This window comes from Dreissena polymorpha, chromosome 9 (assembly GCF_020536995.1).
Source record: "Dreissena polymorpha isolate Duluth1 chromosome 9, UMN_Dpol_1.0, whole genome shotgun sequence".
Classification (NCBI taxonomy): Eukaryota; Metazoa; Mollusca; class Bivalvia; order Myida; family Dreissenidae; genus Dreissena; species Dreissena polymorpha.
This window is the reverse complement of record NC_068363.1, coordinates 71,464,717-71,481,169: the sequence shown is the minus strand read 5'-3', so window position 1 is coordinate 71,481,169 and position 16,453 is coordinate 71,464,717. Positions and strand designations below refer to the sequence as shown.

At 38.0% G+C, this 16,453-nt stretch overlaps 1 long non-coding RNA gene across 2 annotated transcripts; it reads left to right on the top strand.

Moving 5' to 3' along the window:
• The first annotated feature begins 221 nt into the window (after positions 1-221).
• LOC127844944 (uncharacterized) lies at positions 222-14,019 on the top strand. 2 transcript variants are annotated; one of them, XR_008032981.1, is made up of 11 exons: positions 222-245; positions 3,975-4,134; positions 4,437-4,523; positions 6,124-6,283; positions 6,586-6,672; positions 8,273-8,432; positions 8,735-8,821; positions 10,422-10,581; positions 10,884-10,970; positions 12,571-12,730; positions 13,033-14,019. It is a non-coding gene; the product is annotated as an uncharacterized LOC127844944 (long non-coding RNA). The 2 variants fall into 2 exon arrangements; XR_008032982.1 differs by lacking the exon at positions 3,975-4,134 and adding an exon at positions 1,838-1,997.
• The last annotated feature ends 2,434 nt before the right edge of the window (positions 14,020-16,453 follow it).

The following is a 16,453-nucleotide window of genomic DNA, read 5'->3' as shown; positions in this document are numbered from 1 at the left end:
TTCCGGTGTGCCCGACAATGTGATGCCGGCGTGGTGAATTAACCATTTGCAGCAAATAAAGCGAGAAAGACTATTGAAAGCTTACTCTAATTGTATCTAACTTACATTATTTGGCACCGTAATGGGCAAATGCGCACAAAACCGTTTTTGTTTTCTCAGATTACACGGAATTGAGCACCCGGGCCAGACTGACACTTTCCGGAGCCTGCCCTAGACGAACTCGAGCCGAGGAATCATAGGTCCAGGTGTGACAAAAGACTTAAAGCTCATGTCTGACGATGACTTTTTTTAGTCAGGAAGCCAAGGGTGTTGTTTTTTTTCCATGCAAGCGAGCCCTTTTGTTGGTCAATGACATCAGCATTGCTGCTTCTACATGGATTTTACCTAAAATGTGCAAAAAATATATAAAAAGTTGTTCGAATCCAGTTCAAAACCTGCTTTGATGCACAAATATTGCCATTGATGATTTTTTTCACTTATTAAGCCATATGTAAGATAAGCTTTGCCTATTAGAATCGAAAGACATGCCTTGTATGGAGTCTAAGTGCTGCATGTATGATGTAACCGAGTTTGGCTTTTCTACCTTAATTCTTGACGCGAAACGCTGTTACGCATGGCGCTTTCAACGGCAACTTTTATGAATTAATCTGTGTGTCATTGTACCGGAACTTTGTGATCTTTCTCAAAACAGATTATACCTGTGGGAAAAGTGCCTTTAATTTAAATTTGAAGGGGTTGGGTTCTCTTAAAGGTCACATAACCCCAACCGGAACTCCTGTTTTTAGGGTTACATGCAGTCAGTTTGATACTTAGCACACATTGTTGAGTGCATGCTGCCTAGGATTTGTAAAATACATTGCAAATGGTTGGTTTGGTATCAACTTGAAGGTATATTTGTAAGCAATAAGAAAATAAGCCATTTTTGTGCTCTACTTTTTGTGTTGATGGTCCTCCCGGCTTCGAAAGTAGGTCATACTATTTGAGCCCAAAATGGTGTCTGCAACAGCTGTCAAAACCGGTTTGCCTATTCTAAGGTAAATATTTTGAGTTTTGCGCGTATAGAATTTAATGACATGCATTTTTTTCAAAAGATTATGCATTAATCTTTCCAATGATGTATGATGATATAGTGGGTATGCGCTTGATCATGGTAAAAATTGATATCGAACTTCAACTATTTTATATGTAATATAGAAGGAAATTAATTGCGCATGCGTAACCTTTAAGCACATCCGACCAAGTTAGTCGTCTGCCAGAATTTTGACATTTGACCATCAAAAACTCTCTGTATTGCAAAACATAACTGCCAGATGTCATTTTGACCCAAATAAGGGCTGTTTGCAATTGGGCTGTTGCACTTGGGGTCATAAGGGGGTAAATGCTGGAAAATCACACAAACCTGTTCCGGAGACATATTCTAAGACTACTTAAACACCCGTATTGTTTTTCAGTGCCATTTTGACATTTTTGCATCAATCTCAATAATGAACCTAATGCATGTCTTTATTTCATCTGTATTTATTATTATTGTTTACTTTTTGAGCCTTTTTCTGTTAAAAATGCCCGCCAATTTTGGACCTACACTTCTATCCGCCTTCGCCTTCAACCCATTCAGGCAGATCTACTCAGAATAACACTACTTTGCCTTATTTTACCTGTTTGGATATCTCGCTGAGTTCAAGTAAAATCAAGTATTCAGCTGAAACACAAAAATGATAATAATTATGCTTTTTTTCCTGGAAGAATGTTGTTGCGATAGACCCTGCATGAAAAACACCAGGGAATCTGTATTTAAGTGACCTTAATATTATGCGTAAACCTAAGTGTGCATTTGTAGGCGGTGTCGAAATGGGTCTATAGCTCTGCCTGAACTGTCGTCCAATTGGTTTACAAGTCCGGCTGAAGTGACAGGCCATCAAAAACTGTACAGTGTGACTGATTCGGAGACGGCCCTCAACACTCGCCCAGTCGTGTCGAGAGGATCGGTGTCTTTGCAGGTTAGTCCCGTTATTGTCAATTAAATCTATGTAAAATGATTTCTTTGATATCCTGGCACACTTTTGTCACCAAAATTAGGAAATTTGTGTGTTTTACATTGACTGCAGCGCTGAAACCAAACTTTGGGCGATAACTTTGCCGGTGTTGCCCGACAATGTGATGCCGGCGTGGTGAATTAACCATTTGCAGCAAATAAGCGAGAAAGACTAGTGAAAGCTTACTCTAATTGTATCTAACTTACATTAGTTGCACCGTAATGGGCAAATGCGCACAAAAAACCTTTTTGTTTTCTCAGATTACAGCGGAATTGAGCACCCGGCCAGACGGACAGCTTTCCGGAGCCTGCCCTAGACGAACTCGAGCCGAGAATCATGTCCAGGTGTGACAAAAGACTTAAAGCTCATGTCTGACGATGACTTTTTTTAGTCAGGAAGCCAAGTGTGTTGTTTTTCCATGCAAGCGAGCCGTTTGTTGGGTCAAATGACATCAGCATTGCTGCTTCTACATGGATTTTACCTAAAATGTGCAAAAAAAATATAAAAAGTTTGTTCGAATCCAGTTTCAAAACCTGCTTGATGCACAAATATTGCCATTGATGATTTTTTTCACTTATTAAGCCATATGTAAGATAAGCTTTGCCTATTAGAATCGAAAGACATGCCTTGTAATGGAGTCTAAGTGCTGCATGTATGATGTAACCGAGTTTGGCTTTTCTAACCTTAATTCTTGACGCGAAACGCTGTTACGCATGGCGCTTTCAACGGCAACTTTTATGAATTAATCTGTGTGTCATTGTACCGGAACTTTGTGATCTTTCTCAAAACAGATTATACCTGTGGGAAAAGTGCCTTTAATTTAAATTTGAAGGGGTTGGGTTCTCTTAAAGGTCACATAACCCCAAACCGGAACTCCTGTTTTAGGGTTACATGCAGTCAGTTTGATACTTAGCACACATTGTTGAGTGCATGCTGCCTAGGATTTGTAAATACATTGCAAATGGTTGGTTTGGTATCAACTTGAAGGTATATTTGTAAGCAATAAGAAAATAAGCCATTTTGTGCTCTACTTTTTGTGTTGATGGTTCCCGGCTTCGAAAGTAGGTCATACTATTTGAGCCCAAAATGGTTGTCTGCACAGCTGTCAAAACCGGTTTGCCTATTCTAAGGTAAATATTTTGAGTTTGCGCGTATAGAATTTAATGACATGCATTTTTTTCAAAAGATTATGCATTAATCTTTCCAATGATGTATGATGATATAGTGGGTATGCGCTTGATCATGGTAAAAATTGATATCGAACTTCAACTATTTTATATGTAATATAGAAGGAAATTAATTGCGCATGCGTAACCTTTAAGCACATCCGACCAAGTTAGTCGTCTGCCAGAATTTTGACATTTGACCATCAAAAACTCTCTGTATTGCAAAACATAACTGCCAGATGTCATTTTGACCCAAATAAGGGCTGTTTGCAATTGGGCTGTTGCACTTGGGTCATAAGGGGGGGTAAATGCTGGAAAATCACACCGAAACCTGTTCCGGAGACATATTCTAAGACTACTTAAACACCCGGTATTGTTTTTCAGTGCCATTTTGACATTAATTTGCATCAATCTCAATATGAACCTAATGCATGTCTTTATTTCATCTGTATTTATTATTATTGTTTACTTTTTGAGCCTTTTTCTGTTAAAAATGCCCGCCAATTTGGACCTACACTTCTATCCGCCTTCGCCTTCAACCCATTCAGGCAGATCTACTCAGAATAACACTACTTTGCCTTATTTTACCTGTTTGGATATCTCGCTGAGTTCAAGTAAAATCAAGTATTCAGCTGAAAAACACAAAAATGATAATAATATTATGCTTTCTTTCCTGGAAGAAATGTTGTTGCGATAGACCCTGCATGAAAAACACCAGGGAATCTGTATTTAAGTGACCTTAATATTATGCGTAAACCTAAGTGTGCATTTGTAGGCGGTGTCGAAATGGGTCTATAGCTCTGCCTGAACTGTCGTCCAATTGGTTTACAAGTCCGGCTGAAGTGACAGGCCATCAAAAACTGTACAGTGTGACTGATTCGGAGACGGCCCTCAACACTCGCCCAGTCGTGTCGAGAGGATCGGTGTCTTTGCAGGTTAGTACGCCGTTATTTTCAATTAAATCTATTGTAAAATGATTTCTTTGATATCCTGGCACACTTTTGTCACCAAAATTAGGAAATTTGTGTGTTTTACATTGACTGCAGCTCTGAAACCAAACTTTGTGGCGATAACTTTGCCGGTGTGCCCGACAATGTGATGCCGGCGTGGTGAATTAACCATTTGCAGCAAATAAAGCGAGAAAGACTATTGAAAGCTTACTCTAATTGTATCTAACTTACATTAGTTGGCACCGTAATGGGCAAATGCGCACAAAAAAACCTTTTTGTTTTCTCAGATTACACGGAATTGAGCACCCGGGCCAGACTGACACTTTCCGGAGCCTGCCCTAGACGGAACTCGAGCCGAGGAATCATAGGTCCAGGTGTGACAAAAGACTTAAAGCTCATGTCTGACGATGACTTTTTTTAGTCAGGAAGCCAAGTGTGTTGTTTTTCCATGCAAGCGAGCCCTTTTGTTGGGTCAAATGACATCAGCATTGCTGCTTCTACATGGATTTTACCTAAAATGTGCAAAAAAAATATAAAAAGTTTGTTCGAATCCAGTTCAAAACCTGCTTTGATGCACAAATATTGCCATTGATGATTTTTTTCACTTATTAAGCCATATGTAAGATAAGCTTTGCCTATTAGAATCGAAAGACATGCCTTGTATGGAGTCTAAGTGCTGCATGTATGATGTAACCGAGTTTGGCTTTTCTACCTTAATTCTTGACGCGAAACGCTGTTACGCATGGCGCTTTCAACGGCAACTTTTATGAATTAATCTGTGTGTCATTGTACCGGAACTTTGTGATCTTTCTCAAAACAGATTATACCTGTGGGAAAAGTGCCTTTAATTTAAATTTGAAGGGGTTGGGTTCTCTTAAAGGTCACATAACCCCAAACCGGAACTCCTGTTTTTAGGGTTACATGCAGTCAGTTTGATACTTAGCACACATTGTTGAGTGCATGCTGCCTAGGATTTGTAAAATACATTGCAAATGGTTGGTTTTGGTATCAACTTGAAGGTATATTTGTAAGCAATAAGAAAATAAGCCATTTTTGTGCTCTACTTTTTGTGTTGATGGTTCCCGGCTTCGAAAGTAGGTCATACTATTTGAGCCCAAAATGGTTGTCTGCACAGCTGTCAAAACCGGTTTGCCTATTCTAAGGTAAATATTTTGAGTTTGCGCGTATAGAATTTAATGACATGCATTTTTTTCAAAAGATTATGCATTAATCTTTCCAATGATGTATGATGATATAGTGGGTATGCGCTTGATCATGGTAAAAATTGATATCGAACTTCAACTATTTTATATGTAATATAGAAGGAAATTAATTGCGCATGCGTAACCTTTAAGCACATCCGACCAAGTTAGTCGTCTGCCAGAATTTTGACATTTGACCATCAAAAACTCTCTGTATTGCAAAACATAACTGCCAGATGTCATTTTGACCCAAATAAGGGCTGTTTGCAATTGGGCTGTTGCACTTGGGGTCATAAGGGGGGTAAATGCTGGAAAATCACACCGAAACCTGTTCCGGAGACATATTCTAAGACTACTTAAACACCCGGTATTGTTTTTCAGTGCCATTTTGACATTAATTTGCATCAATCTCAATAATGAACCTAATGCATGTCTTTATTTCATCTGTATTTATTATTATTGTTTACTTTTTGAGCCTTTTTCTGTTAAAAATGCCCGCCAATTTTGGACCTACACTTCTATCCGCCTTCGCCTTCAACCCATTCAGGCAGATCTACTCAGAATAACACTACTTTGCCTTATTTTACCTGTTTGGATATCTCGCTGAGTTCAAGTAAAATCAAGTATTCAGCTGAAAACACAAAAATGATAATAATATTATGCTTTCTTTCCTGGAAGAATGTTGTTGCGATAGACCCTGCATGAAAAACACCAGGGAATCTGTATTTAAGTGACCTTAATATTATGCGTAAACCTAAGTGTGCATTTGTAGGCGGTGTCGAAATGGGTCTATAGCTCTGCCTGAACTGTCGTCCAATTGGTTTACAAGTCCGGCTGAAGTGACAGGCCATCAAAAACTGTACAGTGTGACTGATTCGGAGACGGCCCTCAACACTCGCCCAGTCGTGTCGAGAGGATCGGTGTCTTTGCAGGTTAGTACGCCGTTATTTTCAATTAAATCTATTGTAAAATGATTTCTTTGATATCCTGGCACACTTTTGTCACCAAAATTAGGAAATTTGTGTGTTTTACATTGACTGCAGCTCTGAAACCAAACTTTGTGGCGATAACTTTGCCGGTGTGCCCGACAATGTGATGCCGGCGTGGTGAATTAACCATTTGCAGCAAATAAAGCGAGAAAGACTATTGAAAGCTTACTCTAATTGTATCTAACTTACATTAGTTGGCACCGTAATGGGCAAATGCGCACAAAAAACCTTTTTTGTTTTCTCAGATTACACGGAATTGAGCACCCGGGCCAGACTGACACTTTCCGGAGCCTGCCCTAGACGGAACTCGAGCCGAGGAATCATAGGTCCAGGTGTGACAAAAGACTTAAAGCTCATGTCTGACGATGACTTTTTTTAGTCAGGAAGCCAAGTGTGTTGTTTTTCCATGCAAGCGAGCCCTTTTGTTGGGTCAAATGACATCAGCATTGCTGCTTCTACATGGATTTTACCTAAAATGTGCAAAAAAAATATAAAAAGTTTGTTCGAATCCAGTTCAAAACCTGCTTTGATGCACAAATATTGCCATTGATGATTTTTTTCACTTATTAAGCCATATGTAAGATAAGCTTTGCCTATTAGAATCGAAAGACATGCCTTGTATGGAGTCTAAGTGCTGCATGTATGATGTAACCGAGTTTGGCTTTTCTACCTTAATTCTTGACGCGAAACGCTGTTACGCATGGCGCTTTCAACGGCAACTTTTATGAATTAATCTGTGTGTCATTGTACCGGAACTTTGTGATCTTTCTCAAAACAGATTATACCTGTGGGAAAAGTGCCTTTAATTTAAATTTGAAGGGGTTGGGTTCTCTTAAAGGTCACATAACCCCAAACCGGAACTCCTGTTTTTAGGGTTACATGCAGTCAGTTTGATACTTAGCACACATTGTTGAGTGCATGCTGCCTAGGATTTGTAAAATACATTGCAAATGGTTGGTTTTGGTATCAACTTGAAGGTATATTTGTAAGCAATAAGAAAATAAGCCATTTTTGTGCTCTACTTTTTGTGTTGATGGTTCCCGGCTTCGAAAGTAGGTCATACTATTTGAGCCCAAAATGGTTGTCTGCACAGCTGTCAAAACCGGTTTGCCTATTCTAAGGTAAATATTTTGAGTTTGCGCGTATAGAATTTAATGACATGCATTTTTTTCAAAAGATTATGCATTAATCTTTCCAATGATGTATGATGATATAGTGGGTATGCGCTTGATCATGGTAAAAATTGATATCGAACTTCAACTATTTTATATGTAATATAGAAGGAAATTAATTGCGCATGCGTAACCTTTAAGCACATCCGACCAAGTTAGTCGTCTGCCAGAATTTTGACATTTGACCATCAAAAACTCTCTGTATTGCAAAACATAACTGCCAGATGTCATTTTGACCCAAATAAGGGCTGTTTGCAATTGGGCTGTTGCACTTGGGGTCATAAGGGGGGTAAATGCTGGAAAATCACACCGAAACCTGTTCCGGAGACATATTCTAAGACTACTTAAACACCCGGTATTGTTTTTCAGTGCCATTTTGACATTAATTTGCATCAATCTCAATAATGAACCTAATGCATGTCTTTATTTCATCTGTATTTATTATTATTGTTTACTTTTTGAGCCTTTTTCTGTTAAAAATGCCCGCCAATTTTGGACCTACACTTCTATCCGCCTTCGCCTTCAACCCATTCAGGCAGATCTACTCAGAATAACACTACTTTGCCTTATTTTACCTGTTTGGATATCTCGCTGAGTTCAAGTAAAATCAAGTATTCAGCTGAAAACACAAAAATGATAATAATATTATGCTTTCTTTCCTGGAAGAATGTTGTTGCGATAGACCCTGCATGAAAAACACCAGGGAATCTGTATTTAAGTGACCTTAATATTATGCGTAAACCTAAGTGTGCATTTGTAGGCGGTGTCGAAATGGGTCTATAGCTCTGCCTGAACTGTCGTCCAATTGGTTTACAAGTCCGGCTGAAGTGACAGGCCATCAAAAACTGTACAGTGTGACTGATTCGGAGACGGCCCTCAACACTCGCCCAGTCGTGTCGAGAGGATCGGTGTCTTTGCAGGTTAGTACGCCGTTATTTTCAATTAAATCTATTGTAAAATGATTTCTTTGATATCCTGGCACACTTTTGTCACCAAAATTAGGAAATTTGTGTGTTTTACATTGACTGCAGCTCTGAAACCAAACTTTGTGGCGATAACTTTGCCGGTGTGCCCGACAATGTGATGCCGGCGTGGTGAATTAACCATTTGCAGCAAATAAAGCGAGAAAGACTATTGAAAGCTTACTCTAATTGTATCTAACTTACATTAGTTGGCACCGTAATGGGCAAATGCGCACAAAAAACCTTTTTTGTTTTCTCAGATTACACGGAATTGAGCACCCGGGCCAGACTGACACTTTCCGGAGCCTGCCCTAGACGGAACTCGAGCCGAGGAATCATAGGTCCAGGTGTGACAAAAGACTTAAAGCTCATGTCTGACGATGACTTTTTTTAGTCAGGAAGCCAAGTGTGTTGTTTTTCCATGCAAGCGAGCCCTTTTGTTGGGTCAAATGACATCAGCATTGCTGCTTCTACATGGATTTTACCTAAAATGTGCAAAAAAAATATAAAAAGTTTGTTCGAATCCAGTTCAAAACCTGCTTTGATGCACAAATATTGCCATTGATGATTTTTTTCACTTATTAAGCCATATGTAAGATAAGCTTTGCCTATTAGAATCGAAAGACATGCCTTGTATGGAGTCTAAGTGCTGCATGTATGATGTAACCGAGTTTGGCTTTTCTACCTTAATTCTTGACGCGAAACGCTGTTACGCATGGCGCTTTCAACGGCAACTTTTATGAATTAATCTGTGTGTCATTGTACCGGAACTTTGTGATCTTTCTCAAAACAGATTATACCTGTGGGAAAAGTGCCTTTAATTTAAATTTGAAGGGGTTGGGTTCTCTTAAAGGTCACATAACCCCAAACCGGAACTCCTGTTTTTAGGGTTACATGCAGTCAGTTTGATACTTAGCACACATTGTTGAGTGCATGCTGCCTAGGATTTGTAAAATACATTGCAAATGGTTGGTTTTGGTATCAACTTGAAGGTATATTTGTAAGCAATAAGAAAATAAGCCATTTTTGTGCTCTACTTTTTGTGTTGATGGTTCCCGGCTTCGAAAGTAGGTCATACTATTTGAGCCCAAAATGGTTGTCTGCACAGCTGTCAAAACCGGTTTGCCTATTCTAAGGTAAATATTTTGAGTTTGCGCGTATAGAATTTAATGACATGCATTTTTTTCAAAAGATTATGCATTAATCTTTCCAATGATGTATGATGATATAGTGGGTATGCGCTTGATCATGGTAAAAATTGATATCGAACTTCAACTATTTTATATGTAATATAGAAGGAAATTAATTGCGCATGCGTAACCTTTAAGCACATCCGACCAAGTTAGTCGTCTGCCAGAATTTTGACATTTGACCATCAAAAACTCTCTGTATTGCAAAACATAACTGCCAGATGTCATTTTGACCCAAATAAGGGCTGTTTGCAATTGGGCTGTTGCACTTGGGGTCATAAGGGGGGTAAATGCTGGAAAATCACACCGAAACCTGTTCCGGAGACATATTCTAAGACTACTTAAACACCCGGTATTGTTTTTCAGTGCCATTTTGACATTAATTTGCATCAATCTCAATAATGAACCTAATGCATGTCTTTATTTCATCTGTATTTATTATTATTGTTTACTTTTTGAGCCTTTTTCTGTTAAAAATGCCCGCCAATTTTGGACCTACACTTCTATCCGCCTTCGCCTTCAACCCATTCAGGCAGATCTACTCAGAATAACACTACTTTGCCTTATTTTACCTGTTTGGATATCTCGCTGAGTTCAAGTAAAATCAAGTATTCAGCTGAAAACACAAAAATGATAATAATATTATGCTTTCTTTCCTGGAAGAATGTTGTTGCGATAGACCCTGCATGAAAAACACCAGGGAATCTGTATTTAAGTGACCTTAATATTATGCGTAAACCTAAGTGTGCATTTGTAGGCGGTGTCGAAATGGGTCTATAGCTCTGCCTGAACTGTCGTCCAATTGGTTTACAAGTCCGGCTGAAGTGACAGGCCATCAAAAACTGTACAGTGTGACTGATTCGGAGACGGCCCTCAACACTCGCCCAGTCGTGTCGAGAGGATCGGTGTCTTTGCAGGTTAGTACGCCGTTATTTTCAATTAAATCTATTGTAAAATGATTTCTTTGATATCCTGGCACACTTATGTCACCAAAATTAGGAAATTTGTGTGTTTTACATTGACTGCAGCTCTGAAACCAAACTTTGTGGCGATAACTTTGCCGGTGTGCCCGACAATGTGATGCCGGCGTGGTGAATTAACCATTTGCAGCAAATAAAGCGAGAAAGACTATTGAAAGCTTACTCTAATTGTATCTAACTTACATTAGTTGGCACCGTAATGGGCAAATGCGCACAAAAAACCTTTTTTGTTTTCTCAGATTACACGGAATTGAGCACCCGGGCCAGACTGACACTTTCCGGAGCCTGCCCTAGACGGAACTCGAGCCGAGGAATCATAGGTCCAGGTGTGACAAAAGACTTAAAGCTCATGTCTGACGATGACTTTTTTTAGTCAGGAAGCCAAGTGTGTTGTTTTTCCATGCAAGCGAGCCCTTTTGTTGGGTCAAATGACATCAGCATTGCTGCTTCTACATGGATTTTACCTAAAATGTGCAAAAAAATATATAAAAAGTTTGTTCGAATCCAGTTCAAAACCTGCTTTGATGCACAAATATTGCCATTGATGATTTTTTTCACTTATTAAGCCATATGTAAGATAAGCTTTGCCTATTAGAATCGAAAGACATGCCTTGTATGGAGTCTAAGTGCTGCATGTATGATGTAACCGAGTTTGGCTTTTCTACCTTAATTCTTGACGCGAAACGCTGTTACGCATGGCGCTTTCAACGGCAACTTTTATGAATTAATCTGTGTGTCATTGTACCGGAACTTTGTGATCTTTCTCAAAACAGATTATACCTGTGGGAAAAGTGCCTTTAATTTAAATTTGAAGGGGTTGGGTTCTCTTAAAGGTCACATAACCCCAAACCGGAACTCCTGTTTTTAGGGTTACATGCAGTCAGTTTGATACTTAGCACACATTGTTGAGTGCATGCTGCCTAGGATTTGTAAAATACATTGCAAATGGTTGGTTTTGGTATCAACTTGAAGGTATATTTGTAAGCAATAAGAAAATAAGCCATTTTTGTGCTCTACTTTTGTGTTGATGGTTCCCGGCTTCGAAAGTAGGTCATACTATTTGAGCCCAAAATGGTTGTCTGCACAGCTGTCAAAACCGGTTTGCCTATTCTAAGGTAAATATTTTGAGTTTGCGCGTATAGAATTTAATGACATGCATTTTTTTCAAAAGATTATGCATTAATCTTTCCAATGATGTATGATGATATAGTGGGTATGCGCTTGATCATGGTAAAAATTGATATCGAACTTCAACTATTTTATATGTAATATAGAAGGAAATTAATTGCGCATGCGTAACCTTTAAGCACATCCGACCAAGTTAGTCGTCTGCCAGAATTTTGACATTTGACCATCAAAAACTCTCTGTATTGCAAAACATAACTGCCAGATGTCATTTTGACCCAAATAAGGGCTGTTTGCAATTGGGCTGTTGCACTTGGGGTCATAAGGGGGGTAAATGCTGGAAAATCACACCGAAACCTGTTCCGGAGACATATTCTAAGACTACTTAAACACCCGGTATTGTTTTTCAGTGCCATTTTGACATTAATTTGCATCAATCTCAATAATGAACCTAATGCATGTCTTTATTTCATCTGTATTTATTATTATTGTTTACTTTTTGAGCCTTTTTCTGTTAAAAATGCCCGCCAATTTTGGACCTACACTTCTATCCGCCTTCGCCTTCAACCCATTCAGGCAGATCTACTCAGAATAACACTACTTTGCCTTATTTTACCTGTTTGGATATCTCGCTGAGTTCAAGTAAAATCAAGTATTCAGCTGAAAACACAAAAATGATAATAATATTATGCTTTCTTTCCTGGAAGAATGTTGTTGCGATAGACCCTGCATGAAAAACACCAGGGAATCTGTATTTAAGTGACCTTAATATTATGCGTAAACCTAAGTGTGCATTTGTAGGCGGTGTCGAAATGGGTCTATAGCTCTGCCTGAACTGTCGTCCAATTGGTTTACAAGTCCGGCTGAAGTGACAGGCCATCAAAAACTGTACAGTGTGACTGATTCGGAGACGGCCCTCAACACTCGCCCAGTCGTGTCGAGAGGATCGGTGTCTTTGCAGGTTAGTACGCCGTTATTTTCAATTAAATCTATTGTAAAATGATTTCTTTGATATCCTGGCACACTTATGTCACCAAAATTAGGAAATTTGTGTGTTTTACATTGACTGCAGCTCTGAAACCAAACTTTGTGGCGATAACTTTGCCGGTGTGCCCGACAATGTGATGCCGGCGTGGTGAATTAACCATTTGCAGCAAATAAAGCGAGAAAGACTATTGAAAGCTTACTCTAATTGTATCTAACTTACATTAGTTGGCACCGTAATGGGCAAATGCGCACAAAAAACCTTTTTTGTTTTCTCAGATTACACGGAATTGAGCACCCGGGCCAGACTGACACTTTCCGGAGCCTGCCCTAGACGGAACTCGAGCCGAGGAATCATAGGTCCAGGTGTGACAAAAGACTTAAAGCTCATGTCTGACGATGACTTTTTTTAGTCAGGAAGCCAAGTGTGTTGTTTTTCCATGCAAGCGAGCCCTTTTGTTGGGTCAAATGACATCAGCATTGCTGCTTCTACATGGATTTTACCTAAAATGTGCAAAAAATATATAAAAAGTTTGTTCGAATCCAGTTCAAAACCTGCTTTGATGCACAAATATTGCCATTGATGATTTTTTTCCCTTATTAAGCCATATGTAAGATAAGCTTTGCCTATTAGAATCGAAAGACATGCCTTGTATGGAGTCTAAGTGCTGCATGTATGATGTAACCGAGTTTGGCTTTTCTACCTTAATTCTTGACGCGAAACGCTGTTACGCATGGCGCTTTCAACGGCAACTTTTATGAATTAATCTGTGTGTCATTGTACCGGAACTTTGTGATCTTTCTCAAAACAGATTATACCTGTGGGAAAAGTGCCTTTAATTTAAATTTGAAGGGGTTGGGTTCTCTTAAAGGTCACATAACCCCAAACCGGAACTCCTGTTTTTAGGGTTACATGCAGTCAGTTTGATACTTAGCACACATTGTTGAGTGCATGCTGCCTAGGATTTGTAAAATACATTGCAAATGGTTGGTTTTGGTATCAACTTGAAGGTATATTTGTAAGCAATAAGAAAATAAGCCATTTTTGTGCTCTACTTTTTGTGTTGATGGTTCCCGGCTTCGAAAGTAGGTCATACTATTTGAGCCCAAAATGGTTGTCTGCACAGCTGTCAAAACCGGTTTGCCTATTCTAAGGTAAATATTTTGAGTTTGCGCGTATAGAATTTAATGACATGCATTTTTTTCAAAAGATTATGCATTAATCTTTCCAATGATGTATGATGATATAGTGGGTATGCGCTTGATCATGGTAAAAATTGATATCGAACTTCAACTATTTTATATGTAATATAGAAGGAAATTAATTGCGCATGCGTAACCTAAATCAATCTCTGGGTTAATGGTCGCCATCTTTCGAACTACTTTCAAAAGAACAACAACAACAATAACAGTAGAAGACAAGTTTAATTGCGAAAAGTTGATAAATTTAGTACATGTGTCACGGTTGTTGAGTGAAATAGTGTTATTTTCAACTGTGTATGAAGCATGTGAACTGGTAGTGGAATAACCGAATTGTTGGTGGAAATGGAATTTAGAAATATATCTAATAATTCATCATCGTGTAGAATTATCATCAGCATCATTTCTGTGGAACATTGCACTATTCAAAATACAAGTGTTTCATAGATATGGTGCTTTTGACATAGTTCACTAACCATCAAGACTGAAATGATTCATGCATACAGGTAAAGTACATAATTGAATTTGTGCAGAATGTTTATTTTTTACAAATATTATTTAATTTGACCAATTTATTTAAGATTGAGTGTACTGAAACTCAAAGTCTAAAGCTTAGTAAGACACTTAAGCCAGTTTTCTGAGAAGAAACAATACTTGTTCAGAGTATAGCAGGCTCATGCGGCCTCTGGTTTATTTATTTTGCCTCGGCCTTTAACCTGGGTCGCTTTGATTGCAGGTGTTTAGCCCCCATATCAACAAGGCTCTTGACCCTATATGTAGTTATTCATATTGTTTAAAGATTTGAGAACCCTCACTCGGTGCCAGTGGGGATAAAACAGGGACCTTCTTATAGCTAGATGAATGCATCAAATATGCCAGCAACACTTTATAATCAATAACTTCATAATTGATGATTCTGCTCATTTAACTACATTACTAATTTACCAAAACAATGTGAAACACATTTTTATGCCCCCAAAGGAGGGCATATAGTGATCGCACTGTCCGTCTGTCTATCCGTCACACTTTGCATTTAGGTTTCGAAAAAATGCTCATAACTTCTATGTCGCTTCAGATGTAACATTCATATTTGGTATGCATGTGTATATGGACAAGGCTTTCCCATACACACACAAATTTTGACCCCTTTGACCTTGAACTTAGGGTCGGCGTTTAGGTTTTGAAAAATGCTCATAACTTCTATTAAAGCGTTTATCGGGGGCGTATGTCATCCTACGGAGACAGCTCTTGTTTTTGCTACTGTCCTCTGCACAAACCATGATATATCTGCATATATGCATCCAACCAAATCAGTAAAACTATTTGTCACTTAATTACAGTAAACTTATTGCATGTTAACTTTTCAACAATATATATATACAAGTCATGTATATATTATTATATATAACAGATCTTGAAAAAAACACACATCAAACTTCAAATTGATTTAGTAAATTATAGGCTTTACTTGGTATTGTGACATTGACACCACTCATGCATGCGACTATACAATTATACAACTATGGAACACATTATTTATGAGAAATTCCAATACATCAACATATCGTCTCAGATTTAAGGCAGATAATCTAGTGCTTTTTTGCTGCCATTTTTACTATTACACATATTTTCATTTTATGTTATGATGCATTGATCTTGTTTCTAAATTAACCAAGCAATCATGTTAAACTTTTGAAGAAAGATGTTGTCTGATAAATATAGAAAATATAATCACTACAAAGTGAACAAAATTCAGTTGAATACTGTGACCAACGAAGATTTGCCAAAGAGCAATTCAGATCATGATTTAAATTAAATACAAGTAATATGAAAGTCTGCCTATTGGATCCCAGTTAAGACTTATTTGTCAAATCTGAACATTAATTTTCCCTTAGCCATGTAGAATTGGGGACTAAATACCATCAAGTCATGTAAAAAGGAGCAGGGTATAGCACGCTGCTATTGATCTCTTGAGCTTTCACACGAATTTTACGGGCAATTTTCATACAACAAATGATATTATATAGTGTAATGATAAAGCATTATGAGCACAAATTATATCTCTTACTAGTGGTGCAAAAATCTATTAAGTGTCACATTTCAAAAGAAAATTTATATAAAAAGGTATTATTAATTGTTAAAACGTTATAAAAGGTTAATTCAATTCACTAAAGCATTTAATTACAAGAACAAGTGCATTTTATGTCCATTACAATACATGTAACAGTATTGGCATTGTATTTATCTGCATTTGATGTATTTAATACACTTAAAAATGCAGACCAGAAACACTTCTAACAGAAACAAATGTATTTTTTTCTGCATTTTTCCAGCATTAATACTCTTCAAGTGTATTTTTTATCATCCCAAATACACTTTACCAGGAAAAAGGTATGTTAAAATGCATTTTTAGTTTGTTTTAAGTATATTTTCAAATGCATTAAGACACTCTTTTCTTTTGCAAAAAATGTTGAACAAAAACTTGAAAATATTTAATATA